Source organism: Acomys minous, assembly GCF_964271855.1.
Source record: "Acomys minous genome assembly, chromosome: 12".
In the NCBI taxonomy this organism is placed as follows: Eukaryota; Metazoa; Chordata; class Mammalia; order Rodentia; family Muridae; genus Acomys; species Acomys minous.
In genome coordinates this window covers 67,370,970-67,386,521 of record NC_140493.1, presented here as the reverse complement: position 1 = coordinate 67,386,521, position 15,552 = coordinate 67,370,970, and the positions used below count along the sequence as shown (strand labels likewise).

General features: G+C 52.2%; 1 protein-coding gene across 5 annotated transcripts in view; it reads left to right on the top strand.

The window, feature by feature from the left end:
- RAP1GAP2 (RAP1 GTPase activating protein 2) overlaps positions 1–15,552 on the top strand; it is a 238,502-nt gene that overhangs the window by 26,371 nt on the left and 196,579 nt on the right. The window contains exon 1 of one of the 5 annotated variants that reach the window (XM_084802783.1): positions 9–160. The exons of 2 other annotated variants lie outside the window; for them this stretch is intronic. The gene's annotated coding sequence lies outside the window, so the exon portion shown is untranslated. Of the gene's footprint in view, positions 1–8; positions 215–15,552 lie in introns of those variants that run through there. 2 more of the 5 variants (XM_084802782.1, XM_084802776.1) reach the window with 2 other exon arrangements.

The window sequence follows — 15,552 nt, the reverse complement described above, 5'->3', positions numbered from 1 at the left end:
CGGGGCGCAGCTTTGTGCCGGCCGGTGTGCGTGTGTGCGCGCCGCGGTGACGGTGCACGCGACTGGGCGGGCAGTGAGGGAACCCCCGCTCTGAGGAGGAGGAGGGGGCTCGATCCGGATGGAGAGCCGTGGACGCCGCGCCGGGCAGCGCGCGCGTTGGGTGAGCAGGCTGGACTGACTGTTGACATTCGGTCCACGTCGGGAGTGTGGGAAGGTCAGTGGCTCGGGGCTGGGTTGTAATTTCACAGCCGGCGTGCATCTGGACGCGAGTCCTGGGTGTGATTGAGCGTGGAAGTGGAGTGGATGCTGTGTGAGTGGACGCGTGTGTAGGCAAAGCACGGATGGCCCTGGTGAGCTCCGTGCGCCAATTGCGCCGAGCAGTTAGGCTCACTGGGTTCTGTTTGTGAGATAGGGTTACCGGGTGCACGGTTGTGGCACCGCACAGACATCGTGAAGAGGGGCGTGTGTGTGTGTGTGTGTGTGTGTGTGTGTGTGTGTGTGTGTGTGTGTGTGTGTGTGTGATGTTGGTCAACCCCCTGTTGGAGTCTGGTGAGAGATGCTGACCGAGATGGAGGTCAGCCGTGGGTGTTTACAGGTGGCAGTAAGCAGGAAAGAAGCTAGGAACCCCAAGAGGTCTCTGAAGCTAAGCTGCAGGTTGGGGAGGGAAGGATTTGTTTTCACTGGCAAGAGCAGAAGCCCCAGCCTGTCTGTCGCCAGGCCAGCTTGTGCCTGTTCCAAGGAGAGGAGGTAGGATTGGAGTGGCTGGTCTAGAGACTTTCGCGGACCTGTGGGGCAGGGCTGGCCTGAAGCCTCATGCTTATTTCTAGAAGCCTTGGGTGGGTGTGGCAATGTCAGCCCGGGTTGGGGTCCTGTTTACAGACAGGGGGAGTCTGTAGATTGTACTTTGGTTTTGCCCACACTTCTTATGGCTGGATTTGGGAGCTAGTAGGGGGCACCCTTCTTTCCTCTACCTCACTTTCACCCTTACCAAATCTGAAGGGCATTACATGCTTCCGGGGGTTTGGGCTGACTTTAGGAATCAGCTTCTGAATGCCTCCCCCACCAGAATCGCCTCTAAAGGGGTCACTAGAATTGTCTGGACCGCTATTGGGGTATGCCTTGTGACACTGGGGCCATCCTTTGAGCCCCATAAGTCTCAGTTTCCCTTGGAGAAGAAGGCTCTCATGCCCTCTGCTCCTCCTGCTGTGGACGAGGAGTAAACAGAAAGCTTTGCACAGCTGCCTGGATGCTGAGAGTGACTCAGGGCCTGTGAGGTCTTAGGCAGTGATTTCCCTCAGGACTCGGGAGTGGCTGTGACGTCACTACTAAGCAAGGGTTCTGGGCTGCTGGGTTCTAGGGATATGTCTGCTTGGGTGTCTGGAAGCTGCCTCAAGTCCGTCCTCCCTCTCTATATGTTGAGGAGTAGGGGAAAGCTGGGGTCTGGGATGGGATGGCACGTTGAAGCAAAGACGCTTTGTGGTTGTTGTTTTTGGGCAGGGGCAGATGTTTATCTCGGGAAGGGTCTGCTCACAACTGGTGGGACTCTATGTCCGCTCTGGGTGCCCTACTACAACAGGAAGTGTTCTCTGTTCCAGAAGGTCCTCCTGTGAGGGACACCTCCGTTCCCTTCCACTCTTTCTTTCCTATGATCCCTTTTGATGTGTGTCGGCTTATGCCTGTAATCCTGGCACTTGGACAACAGAGACAGGAGGATTGCCTGGGTTTCAAAACTAGACCCTGTCTCAGAAGCCACAAACCTAAACTCAGAACCCAACCCGCAATTCCCCAAAGCAACAGACAAGCAAACAAATGTGACCAAGTGTGGTTGAGTCAGAATGATTTGAACTTTAAAGGGAAAGGGCCCTGGCATGGGGGATGGTGGCGGTGGCAGTGGCAGAAAGGGGCAGGGTTCTCTCTGGTGACAATGGGTTGCTGCTGAGACCTGGGTGGGGATTGCTGCGGCAGCCCCCACTCTCTGCATGTCCACTCCCACTCCCTACGCTCAGAGTACCTGGGAGAAGGGCTTGCCCCCCCCCCCCCGGGGGTTTACTTGGGAAGTGATCACAGGGCAGTGGGGCAGAGGGTAGAGGGAGGCCTTTCTTATCATCTGCCGCTCTTCTCCTGGAGGTCTCCTGAGGAGCCCGAGGGCTGAGTTTCAGAACTGCTCTGTTGCGGAGAGAAACCATTAGCAGTTCTCTTTCCCCCAAGGGTGGCTTCACGGCCATTAGCTCCCAGATCACACACAAGCGAAGCTCATGCGGGTTTCTGTGGGGACCCACACCACTTCTGCAAAGTGAGCCTGGAAAGACTGCGCTCAGCTCTGGTGTTGTGGCAATTAGACAATGCCGCCTCCAATCTGGGCTTGGGATGGGGCATGGCTGCCCACTGCAGAGGTGACTTGCAGTGACCCTCTGAGATATCCAGCACACTGGCCTGGGGCAAGTTGACCTAGTTTTTTTTTTTTTTTTTTTTGAGCCTCAGTTTCCTTATCTGAGTATTATGATTTTTTAAAATTTTTATTTATTTATTTATTTATTTATTTATTTATGTTTTTTGAGACAAGAGTTTCTCTGTGTAGCCTTGGTTGTCCTGGACTCACTTTGTAGACCAGGCTGGCCTTGAACTCACAGCGATCCGCCTGCCTCTGCCTCCTGAGTGCTGGGATTAAAGGCATGCAGCACGACGCCTGGCTGATTTTGTTTTTTGTTTTTGTTTTTGTTTTAGATAGAGCCTTGGCTGTCCTGAAACTCCCTCTGTAGATCAGTCAGAGATCCGCCAGCCTCTACCTCCCAAATACTGGGATTAAAGGTATTTGCCACCATACCTGGCTTTATTTAGTTTTTTGAGACAAGATTTTGCTCTGTAGCCCCATGATCATCTTCATACCCAAGTAGCTGAAATTATAGGTGGATAACATCTTTGTGCCTGCCTTTGTTGGAAAAAAAAGTTTTTTTGAGGCTGTCTCATGTAAACTAGCCTGACCTTCAACTCCTGATCCCAAGTACTGAGATTTCAGGCACATACTTGTACGTCTGGCTCTTTACTGGACCTTTGGGTATCTGGCTAAGGGCACTACTGATGGAATAGCTCAGAGCAGCTGGGAAGGCAGCAGGGGCTGCTGGTACAGATCCTCGCTCCCTTCTGTAGGGGTAGAGACTGAGCAGACAACCCCTAAGACCCTTCCTAGCTGTGGAATCTGAGGCTCAAGGGCCAGACTTCTGTTCTTGTTGGGGCCTCTGGGGCTGTGGCCCAGTTCTCCAGGCCTGAATAGATCTGGTTCACGGTCTGAGAATTGGAGCCAATGATCCTCAGGAGGGTGTAGGAGCCCCAAAGTGGGCAGAGGAGGACGAGAGAGCAGTCGCTTGGAAGCAGGTGCTTGAAGGAGGAGTGGAGGGAGGGTGGATGCTGGCCTTTGGAGCAGATGGTCGTGGGAACTGGTCTGGGCGGTAGTCAGGAAAGGACAGGGCAGGGGGTGGGGAGGCCCAGAGAAAGACAGGAGACGTAACAGACTGGCAGGAAGTGCCCAGAATGCTGGAGGACAGGGTTAGGGTGTGTGTGTGTGCGCGCGTGTGTGCGCGCGCATGTGCCTGCCTCTGTACCTGGAGTTAGGAGGTGTCTGGGACATAGCACAGGCTTGGCCTGAGGGACAGGGATGGTGACAGAAGGGAAGCAAAGGAACCGTTGAAAGTTACTCAGGGAGTCCTAGAGTGTGAGCCACGCTGACTTTGTATGTCAGGGTCTGGCCCCTCCAGCCTCCTCACTTTTCTTTTCCCCATGTGTTCACTGCTCCTCCTGGGCTATCACACCCTCTTTGACAGAGGAGGTGTTATCTGCAAACACTTAGGTCCCGCCATGATCTGCTAAGGAGGCTGAGGATGTGCCTTATCTAGGGCCTGTTGCCATGGTACCAGGTGGCCCTCTTCGCCCTACCCTCTCCCATCTCCAGGCAACGTGGCACTCCCTCCAGGAGAGGTCATGCTGTAGGGAGTACCCAGCTGCCTCCTGCTCATGCACAGACAGCTTGAGCTGGCATTACAAAGGTCACTGCCTCCAACTCTCTGTCTACAGGCAAGGTCACACCCCACAGAGGCTGGGGAGGTTTAGCAGTCACTTAAAGATAGGTCTGGCTTCTGTAATTGAGAGTGGCTTTCATTCTAATAAGTTTAGTTAAAAAAAAAACCTGAAATGCCACCATATCCATCAATTCCTCACCTCTTTCAGGGCTTTGATATCTCTCCAGTGGGAAGTTCTGTTTCATGCCTGATCTTACTATTCCCTCTCCCCCACCTCTCTGTCTCTGCCTCTCTGCCTGCCTCTGTCTCTCACCCTCTCCCTGTGTCTGTCTGTCTGTCTGTCTGTCTGTCTGTCTGTCTCTCTCTCTCTCTCTCTCTCTCTCTCTCTCTCTCTCTGTTTGCTATCGCTCTTTAGGGCATCCAGATATGGATAAGGGTTTCCTGCCCATTGCTTATGTTGCAAGGCAGCGAGAAGGCATTGAAGGCATCTGGAATAACAAACCCAGGCTTGGGCTGAGACCCAGGCCAAGCTGACCCCTCTGCTTTGTCCAGGCTGGATTTGCACCTTTCCCTTAAGATCAGCTCAGCTCTCCTCCGTTCCCTGACTTAGATACAAGACAGAGAGTCTCTGTCTTGGGTCACATCAGGCTGGATGGAATCTACCAGGGCTGGATCAGCAGGTGGTGTCAGGGATGGGCACTCGCAGGACCTTGGTACAGCCAGGATCAGTGGCTGGAAGTGACCCAGAGCAGCAGGAGGAGAGCGGCGGTCAGGCAGGACTGAGGTGGTGGTGGTGGTGGGGTGTGCGTGTGTGCGTGTGCGTGCGTGCGTGCGTGCGTTTGTGTGTGTGTGTGTGTGTGTGTGTGTGTGTGTGTGTGTGTGCACCTGTGCTGGGTGCCACTGTGTGTTCTGGAGGCCTTGCTGTTAGATCTTTGTGGATCCTGGCGTGTCTCTGCGTGCACTGTGCTTGTTCTGGGCACCTGTCTTATTGTGTGTCAACCACCTGCTGGGTGCTCTCCAGGGTGCTGGAGAGCGTGATGCAGGTGATGCTTTACCCCAGCAGGGTTTCTGCCCTGCTTGATGCCCCCCTCCCCTGCCTACTTCTGCCCTCTCACTAGCCTTCCTTATCCTGCCCCTCCCCCCTCACTGCCCTGAGAAATCTGCTTCCCCATCTTGGGATGTGTGGATATCCATTGCCTTTAGGGTGGCACCCGGAGAGTGAGAGTCCAACCTTCAGCCCCATCCTCCTGAGCTCTTTGGGGGAGGGGAGAGGTTCGAGGGGATGACTCAGAGTGGCTGCAGGACTGGGTGGAAGGGCCTGTGTGTTAGCTTCCTTTGGCGAGGCCTGTGTTCCTCCTTCCATCCCCCTCCCCCCCTCACTCTAATTCTTGTCATCCAGGCGGCAGGTGACAGGCTCTCTCTCGGACCCCTGTGCATACTCTTCCCCAATAGCTTTGGTTAGTATGGTTTTTGACAGGAGACAGTGGTCTCTGGGGCCTTGGGCTCCCTACTGGGGTCTTGGTCTCGGTAGAACTCGAACTGTAACTATTGGTGTACAGCTCTTCCTGTGCCGGGCTCTGGCCACCTGCTCCGTGTGTGTGAGCTCAGTTACTTCCTGGAACAGCCCTTACCTGTGGGGATGACAGTAGCATGTCATTGCTGTTTTCTTGTGGACATCACAACTAGAAAGGGATGGAGCTGGAACCCAAGCCCGGGATTGTTCCTAACACTGCTCCCTATCCCTTTCACTCTTTGTATCTATCGCATCCTTTTCATTTTGCCTTCAGAGAGGTCATTCAGGGGTACCCCCCTGAAGCAGGCCTCCTTGGCCATCTGGTCCCCCTTGAATCACATCAATCGACCATACATACCTGCCTAAAGTTATCCTACCTCATCACTTCCCATTGGAGCACGGGTGTTGTCAATCTATTTTTCCCCAAATCTCCTCAAAACTAGCAGACAGCCCACAACACAGCAGGGATTGAAAAAACCAAACCAAAACCAACCAAACCAACAATAAAACCCAGAAGCATCAGATGAACGAGGGGCTAATGAAGTTAGGTGTGCCTCTGACCTCTGACCTCTGACCTCTGCCTCTTGCATAGCTGGACCCGCTGCAAGAACAGCTCTAGAGCCATCTTTCTTGGTTCAAATTCGGGCTCTGCTGCTCCTTCGGTGATCGAATATGGCATATTAAGCTGCCAGAAGCGTATGGCTTACAACAGTGCTGACATTTATTTTGCCCATGAATCTGCAGTTTTGGACAGGGCTCTCCAGGGAACACTCATATCTTCTCTACGTTGTGTCATCTGGGTGAGTTAAGGCTTAGGGGTGAACTGCCTGCTGGCTCCATTGCTCATGTCTGGCACTCGATGTTGCCTTGGTGGCAGACATGGCTCCTCTCCTCATGTCTATGCATGCTGCTCTTCTCGTGAGCGAGTTTGTGCCTTTGCACAGCATCGTGGCTGGGTGAAGGAGCAAGCACCTCAAGAAAGCCACGAGGAACATATTTTATTTCCTTACCCAACCTCGGAAGGGATACAGCATCATTTCTGAGGTACACAGTCAAACATTTTGCCACAGCGCTTGACCTTGAGCACATGACTCAGTCCCTCTGTGCCTCAGTTTCCCCACCTGCCAACTGAGGACACTGTGAAGAGCCCTTCTAAAGGTGGGGCTTGTAGAAGGAAGAGGAAAAACTTGAATGGAAAAGGCATTTTCCCCTCCGTGTCTTTTTTTTTCTGTGTACCCATGCATGTTCATGTGCATACAGGTGCTCAAGGCATGCGAGTGTACATGCATGTACACACACACACACACACACACACACACACACACACACGTGTGTGTGGAGGGCAGGGGTCAGCCTCACTTCATGTTTTGTTCCTTGGGTGTCATCCAACTTAGAGTTCTCCTTTGAGAAAGGGCCTGGGCTCATCACGCGAGTGAGGCTGACCTGCCCCAGGGACCTGTCTCTACCTCACCTCTGAGACTGCAAGCACACACTACCATACTTGTCTTCTGTTTTTGTTTTTGTTTTGTTTTGTTTTCCAAAACATGGTTGTGGGGAATGAACTCAGACTCTCATGCTTTCACACAAGCACTTTGCTTCCTGAGCCATCCCTCCTCCTCCTCTCTTCCCCTCTTCTTTCTTTTTTTTTCCTGTCTTCCTGCCCAACTCCTCCCCCCTCCCCCTCCTCCCCCTCCCCCCTTTTCCGTTTCTCCCTATTTTCTCCCCCTTCCTCCTTCTCTTCTTTGAGACGAGGTCTGTGTAAACCTAAATTGGTCTCAAGCTTACCACGTAGCTGAGGATGATCTTGAACTTTGACCCTCTTGCCCTCACCTCCTGAGAGCCAGGACTACAGACGTGCACCATTACATGCAGCTTGTGTGGATCCGAACCTAGACCTTTGTGAGTGCTGGGCGAGGACTCTACCAGGTGAGCTGCATCCCAGGCCTGGAAAAGGGCTTTCCTGTCTCTGTTTTATCGTTCCAAGTCAGCCCCATTCCCTGCCACGTGTTGCTGATGGCGACACCATGAGGGGGAGGCTCCAGGTGCACTCTGGGCCTGGGTCTGGATTGAGCCCCAACAGCACCTCCATCTTAATGAGAGGAAATTGTGTTAATGAATCATGAATGTGCTGTTTTTGAGCTACAGCCCCGCCCCTTTTAGTATCTGGCAAGCCCCGTGGCTCTCCTTCTGTTCCAGCCACCTGCCTTTACTGGAGTTCATGCTCATTTGGTCCTTTGGTCCTTGTGCCCAGCTTGCCTGTCCTGGTCCAGGATGGCGATGCTTCTCTGCCAGGCACTCACTGGCACCCCAGGGAGCATCTTGAGATCTGCTTAAGTCCAGCCTGTTGGCATTTCACATTCAACACTATCCTTATTTGGAGATTGCCTGGTATGTAAGAGCCTTGTCAGGAAGATTAGCAAACAGGTTTAAAGAGAGGGTTCTGGTTCAAATTCGGCCATTGCTACCCAGCAGCCCTGTGATCATGGGGCTTGATTTCTTAACTTCAAGGGTCCAATTCATTATTAGGAAAGTGAATACAGTTGTGATAGAGGTTGAATGGGGAAAAGAAAATTTGGCTTTCCTGGTTCGTCAGAAGCACTCAGTAAGTGATTCACACTGGCAGGTGTGATTCTAACACTCAGGACGCTGAGGCAGGAGGATCTCAAGGGCAGGACAGCCTAGGCTGTGGAATGAGATTCTGCTTCAAACATGGGACAAGTTGGTTGGGTGGAGAATTGCAGGTTCATTTATCAGCCTGGTGAATTTAGCAAGAACGTATCTCAAAAGAAAAAGTTGCTGCTGGGCGTGGTGGTACTCGCCTGTAATCCCAGTAATCCCAGTAATCCCAGCCCTTGGGTGGCAGAGGCAGGCAGATCTTTGTGAGTTTGAAGCCAGCCTGGTCTACAAAGTGAGTCCAGGACAGCCAGGGATACACAGAGAAACCCTGTCTCGAAAAGAAAAAAAAAAGGTTAAAAAAGAAAGAATGAAGAAAAGAAGGAAAGAATCAACTGAATTTTAGTCTTTTTTTTTTTTCTTTCTGAGATACGGTTTTTCTGTGTAGCCTTGGCTCTCCTGGACTCGCTTTGTAGACCAGGCTGGCCTTGAACTCATAGCAATCCACCTGCCTCTGCCTCCCAGAGTGCAGGGATTGCAGGTGTGCACCACTGCGCCCGGCTGTTCTTAGTCTTTATTGCTGAAAAGGCCCAGGTTGGGGGGAGGTAAAGTATTTTCTCCACAGCGACATTTAGCATTGGAACCCAGGCTGGGACCACTTGTCCTTACACTGGTTACGCTGTCACTTATCCTTTGCAACACCAAGGATTCTCCCCATCCTTCTGTCCCTTTCACCAGAGGTAATAATAAATATGGCTGCCATCCTAGAAAGGAAAACAAGGCATCTCCTTGCACTACCAATAACTGCACATAGAGGGTGCAAGTGCGCACCTTCTACCTCACCCCTGGTGCAAAAGAGACTTGGGGGTGGTGCAGTGGGATGGAGTAAGCAGTGGAAGACAAAGGCCTAGAGGTTTGATCTTCAGCGAGAAGCTGCTTCAGGGCGGCCCCTTGAGTCCAAGTCTACTGATTGCCAATAGGGCCCCACTATGAAAAATGGGGATGTCCTAGTGTATGTCACCCCAGATTTTCTCACTGGATCAGAATCACCTGCAGATGGACGACTCCGTGGCCCCACTTCTGAATGGTAGATCAGCTTGCCTTTTCTTTTCAGAGGCCTGTAGAGTCCAGTTTGGCTTGGAACTAACTATGCACTCCAAGCCTAGCTTTGAACTCAGGCTCACAATCCTCCTGCCTCTGCTTCCGCAGCAGCTGGTGTCATAGGCATGTACCTGCACTCCTGGCAATGGGAAGGAATTTGACAAGTCTACAGGCATCTGGCGGGCATGGCCTCGAAGGCTTAGCATGAGTGGTCTAATTTTGGCCCCCCGCTCCCCCCCATACCCCTAAGAAGAAGGTCCTGTTATTTGTACTTTACAGACAGGGTGTCTGAACGGCAGTCAAAGACCTTGCCTAAGGGCACCTAGGCTCCTCAAGTCCAGTCAGTCCTCACACTTTGTACATTTGAAACATGACTGACAGGTGCACGGCTGGTGCTGGGCATTGGACTCAGGGTCTTCTGCACGCTGAGGATAGGCTCCACCTCAACACATCCAAAGACCCATTACATAACAACGGGCTTGTCTCCTTAGGCTTCCTTTAAAGAGTATTTACTATTTTTTTTCCGGTTATAAAAATAAGGCCCCCTAATTGTAAGGAAGCTTAGGAAAGCACAGGGATGGGAGGGGAAAAAAAAAAAAAGAACTCTTGTCCTTTAACCCTCCCTTCGAACACTGGGCCCACAAAAGTATGAGTGGAGGGGCTCAGCAGTCAGAAGCATTGCCAACGTGTTCCTCTGGAGGACCCAGACTCAATTCCCAGCACCCATGTGGCAGCTCACAACTCTGTGTGTGTGTGTGTGTGTGTGTGTGTGTGTGTGTGTGTGTATACAGGCAAAATACCCATACACATAACATAAAATAAATATAAAAAAGAAGTGTATGATTGGATTGTGCGCACTTTATCTCACCCTGAAGTTGACCTTGACTTTGTCCATCATTGCAAGTGCAGTGTTCTGGAGGTCCTTTGTGTTGATTGGCCTGTTCCCTGTTGCCAGGAGGGGCTGTGCTTCTTAGCCCCACCTCACCGGGTCGTATACTCCCAAGTGATGGAGACCTGGGAAGAACAACTGGACATTCATCTCTGAGCATGACCTCCTCCCCCTAGGAAGGGAGCAGAACAAGAAATGGAGCCGCTAGTCAGAGGGCGTGCATATTAAAAAAAAACTTTCTATGGAAGCATAATATACTTCCACAGCAGTGTACATGGTTTATGCCAGCACATTGATGAATTCCCAGCAAACCGGCATCTAGATCTAAACCGGGCTACGGACAGGTGTTTTAGATGTTCCAGTGGCGTGCTCGCTTTCTTTCTTTCTTTCTTTCTTTCTTTCTTTCTTTCTTTCTTTCTTTCTTTCTTTCTTTCTTTCTTTCTGAGACTGATTCTCACTATGTAGCTCTGGCTGGCCTAGAACTCACGATGTGTACTAGACTGGCTTTGAACACACAGCGATCCTCCCGCCTCAGCCTCCCAAGTGCTGGATTAAAGACACGTATGTTATGTGATGGAGATCTGGAGGAAGTTACCACACCCAGTAACTTTTTTTCTTGGCTTGAGATTTCAGTATGTTGCCTCGGTTGGTCCTCGAACTCCTGAGATCAAGCAATCCTCCTGCCTCAGCCTCTCCAGCAGCTGGGATTATAGGTCTTTATTATCACATGAGCTTGGCGTGTACATTTTTGAAGGATTTTTATTCATAATGTCAAGTTCCTTCTAGAAAACCTGTGTTCTGGTCTCCTTTGTTTTTTTGTTTTTTACAGATTTATTTATTTATTGTTATGGATACAATGTTCTGTCTGCATGTACACCTGCAGGCCAGTAGAGGGCACCATTATAGATGGCTGTGAACCACCATGTGGTTGCTGGGAATTGAACTCAAGACTTCTGGAAGAGCAGTCAGTGTTCTTAACTGCTGAACCGCCTCTCCAGGCTGTATGTGTGTGTATATATATATGTGTGTGTGTGTGTGTGTGTGTGTGTGTGTGTGTGTGTGTGTGTGTATATATAATCTCTTTTGGGTTTTCAAGACAGAGTTTCTCTGTGTAGCCCTGGCTGTCCTGGAACTCACTCTGTAGATCAGGCTGGTCTTGCACTCACAAAGATCCTCTGGCCCTTGCCTCCTTAGTTAGTATTTTTTTGAGGCAGAGCCTCACTCTACTGCTTGGCTGGCCTTGTATTCACTTAGCCTTCCAAGTTCCGACATCACAGGCCTAGCTTTACAGTCTCATTACGTAGCTCGAAATCATGGTCCCACTGCTTCTGGTTTATGCAACTAGACTCCAGCGCCTGATGTGTGCCGTGAAAGTGCTCTGCCAACAACCTACACCCCAGCTTCTAAAGTGATGGCTTTTTTGTTTGCTTGCTTGTTTTAAAAGTCATTATTATCTGATTGATGAAAGTGTTGCATTATTGTTATCTTAAAATGTTTGTGATAGAATTGGTCACTTTCGCAGCCCACAGCCGACTCGGGCGACTCCCCTTGGCAGGCCAGCTGGCCTGAACAGATAGGAGGGGATTGTGCAATCAATCGCTGTATGTATGTGCCTTGCTCTTGAAGCCCAGTTCTCACAAGTGGCCTCTTGTAGCTGCTTCTGTGGTCATCTTGCTTTTCTGAACTTGTACAATGGGACCTGCGGGCCTGGCCCTGCAAGATGCATGTGGGGAGGTGACCTGCAGGCCTGTCCCTGCAAGATGCATGCGGGGAGGTGACCTGCGGGCCTGGCCCTGAGAGATGCATGTGGGGAGGTGACCTGCAGGCCTGTCCCTGCAAGATGCATGCGGGGAGGTGACCTACAGGCCTGGCCCTGAGAGATGCATGTGGGGAGGTGACCTGCGGGCCTGGCCCTGCAAGATGCATGCAGAGAGGTGACCTGCAGCCTTGGCCCCAAGAGATGCATGCGGGGAGGTGACCTGCAGGCCTGGCCCTGAGAGATGCACGCAGGGAGGTGACCTTCGTCCCTGGAGATTGTGCCTTTCCCTGCCTCTGTCTTTGTCTTCACCTGGCCTGGGAAGGGAGTGGAGGGCAGTTTGATGAGGGTACACTGATGCCCCAGAGGACTAGATAACTTGCTTAACGTGAAAGAGGGCGATGAGAGCTGAGCTGCCCTCTCAGCCTGCCGCCATCTTATGATGCTGCCGGATGGCCGGTCCATTCAGTACTGCTTCTCTAGGGCATCTGCTTCTAGAAGGTTCTGTGGCTGCCCATCCCTGTGCCCTGAGAAGGATTTCATCTCATTGCTTAGTCCTCACTGGTACCTACCATGTCTGAGCTGCCCACGCAGAGGGAACCACATTTTCCTTCCTTTCCTCCTGTCTTGGGGGTGCTGCTGCCGCCAGGCATCTGGGTTGTGTCTTCTAGTCCCCGACACCCGTCCAGGTCCATCTACCCAAAAGCCCATGGAATGGGTGAGTTACCTGGAGCCCTGTGCCAAAGCTGAGGTCCCAGCAAGCCTTGACCCCCAGGATGGTCCTCTAGGAAAACCCACGGTCTCCACCATGGAAGCTGGACCTTGTGACGTGTGCCCCAAAGTAGTGTGTGTGTGTGTGTGTGTGTGTGTGTATGTGTGTGTGTGTGTGTGTAGCCTGTTAGGGAGTGATGGAGCTTGTCTTGGCAGGTGCTGGGAGGCCTTGGCACTTGCTCTCTCTCCCACATCATTACTGTTCCATTGGGAGCCATACTTTCCTTTCAAGGCCTCTGCCTTCCATTCTGTACAATGGGCGCTGCACAAATTCTGCACCCCAGTCTCTTCCTCAGTGGCTGGTGTTTAGCTGAACCAAGCTAGGTGGTTAGGTCAGTACTGGCTTGTGGTGATCTCCCAGAAATAGGTGCTACCTTGGCTCTGGTTCGTTCTCATTGAGCCAGCGGAGATGGGGGTTGGGGTTGGGGGACTGGGCTGTGGTCAGGGTGGGGGTGGGGGTGGGGCAGACAGGCTGGGCAGGCTCACATAGTGCTTCCCTTTTCTGCTTGGCTCACAATCCTTCCCAGAGAGCTGGGTGGCCTCCTCCTGCCCACCCCACAGAAGAGGAACCAAAAAGGCCAGAGTAAGTGGGGGCAGGAAGCTGAAAGGGACTGAGGCCAGGGGGCGGAGTCATGACAGGTGGTAATTATAATGGCTCCCATAGCCCATGCCAAGCATTTTCATTCATCCATAACATTGTGGGGTTAGTGGCATCCTTCCTGTATGACAGCGAAGACAACAGACTGGAGAGGTTAGGTAACTTAGGTGAGGTCACCCATTTTCAGAGCTTGGGAGCCTGAGGGCTGAGCAGGGCAGTGCAGCATCCAGTGCAGATGGCTCTGGAATGGCGCTTACCTGTCTCCAGAGCTCAGGTACCGAGATGAAGTCACACAGGAATGCCCCTCTGTCTGTCTAGGTTCTTACCCTGGGGTGAAAGGGACTCTAGGTTCTCCTGGCCTTTTCAGTGCCCGTGCATCCAGATGTCCTTGTGGAATTCAGGATGCTCCGCTGTCACCGCTTTGGAGGATGGCTGAGTCCTGTCAGTGCTCTTTGTAACTCCCAGGAGTTGGGGATTCAAGAGGCAGAGATGAGCCTAGCCTCCAGCCTGACATCCATCCTGTCACTGCCTTAATGCTCTGCAGCTCTTTGGACCTGGGTTTGTGTCCTACTTGGTTCGGGAACACTTGGCCTCAAACCTTTACGTCTCCACGGACTAGAGAGGCCTCGTGTAAAAGCATCTGTCAACTGTCTCTTCCCCCGGCATAGGTGTGATGGGCAGTGTTCACACACGGTCCATATGGGTGGTGGGGTGTGCCCAAGTCTAGTGCAACTGTCACACCACCTCTTTCTTTAACACATACATGAAAACACATCGATGTGTGCTCCAGAGACAGCCTCACCTTCGGCCCCTGCTAGCTGATGAAAAGTGAGAAGTTTGCAGAAGGTATTCTGTTCTTAGTAGACCCGGGCGGTACCCACCCAAGCCACCCTTGGGAGCTGTCTGGCTCACCCTGGAGCTTTTGTACCCAGTGAGGTTGCTTGGTGGCCCGGAGGAAGTCCCGGATGTGGCTAAGGAAGCTGGCAGAGCCGACAGATGGGCTGGCCGTTGTCTTTCTCACCAAGCTTTTTCTTAGGACTTTCTTGGTGGTGAGACAGAAGAAGAGTGAGGAGAGGAGAGGAGAGAGATCCGGTTCCTACTGGGTCATCGGCTTCTGGACATAGCTGGACAGGAGCTCAGATGATGCTATTAGAACTTGGTTCTTGGGCCAGGGAGATGAGGCAGTCGGCACAGTGAGGACCCGAGTTCACTCTCTAGCACAGGCAATGGGCACATGTGAAAAGCCAGGCATTATGATGAGCACTTGTTTTTTTTTTCTTTTGTTGTTGTTGTTGTTGTTTTGTTTTCCAAGACAGGGTCTCTCTGTGTAGCCTTGGCTGTCCTGGACTCACTTTGTACACCAGGCTGGCCTCGAACTCACAGCGATCCACCTGCCTCTGCCTCCCAAGTGCTGGGATTAAAGGCGTGCGCCGCCACACCAGGCTATGATGAGCACTTGTAACCCCTGCCCTATGGAGACAGGGACAGCAAGCTTGGCAGACATGGTGAGCTCCAGACCACCGAACAGACCCTGTTTCAAAGGAGACAGATAGCAGCATTGGTGAGGATGATACCTAGGACCACCTTCTGGTCTCTACATGCACACACGCACGTGTGTATGCTCACTTGTGTGCTCACCTGTGCATGCACGCGTGCGTGAACACACACACACACACACAAACACACACACACACACACACACACACACACACACACACACAGGAATTAAAAAACAAACTTGCTCTCTGTCTCTCCATGTCCTCTGCCATCTTCCCACAGCTCCAGTCTCCTGCACTCTTCATGGCCCTTCTGTCCTGTGGGTTAGGACATGGTACAGAGAGAGATGGAGGCGCGCGTGGGCTGGAGTCTTCTGCGCCTGCTGCTGGGGCCAGTGGAGTAGATGCTGGGATGCTCAGGCCCAAACAGGAATCATCCCTGGACCACTGGGCTAACCGAGTACACACATTTTTCTCTCTGAGAGAGGTTAAGGGAAAACAGGGCAGGCAGGGTGTCCTTGGGATCTGCTGTGACTCCCCTGGGTGTTGGGTGGGGTACATGGGTGAAGTGCAGGGGCAGCTTGCTGGAGTAAGCATCAGTGGGAAGCCAGCAAGGTCTGACCTCACCCAGGCTAAGCCTTCCTTCCCGGGGTACAAGTGAGCAGGAGGGACAGTCTAAACCAAGGATGTGCAGGCTTCTGCTGGGAGCCACCGTGGTCTTTAGAGCAGCAGCAAGCATTGCCTGGAGCACTGCGGGAGAAGGGTCAGAGGTCACTGGAGACAAGTAGAGAAGCTTCTCGTC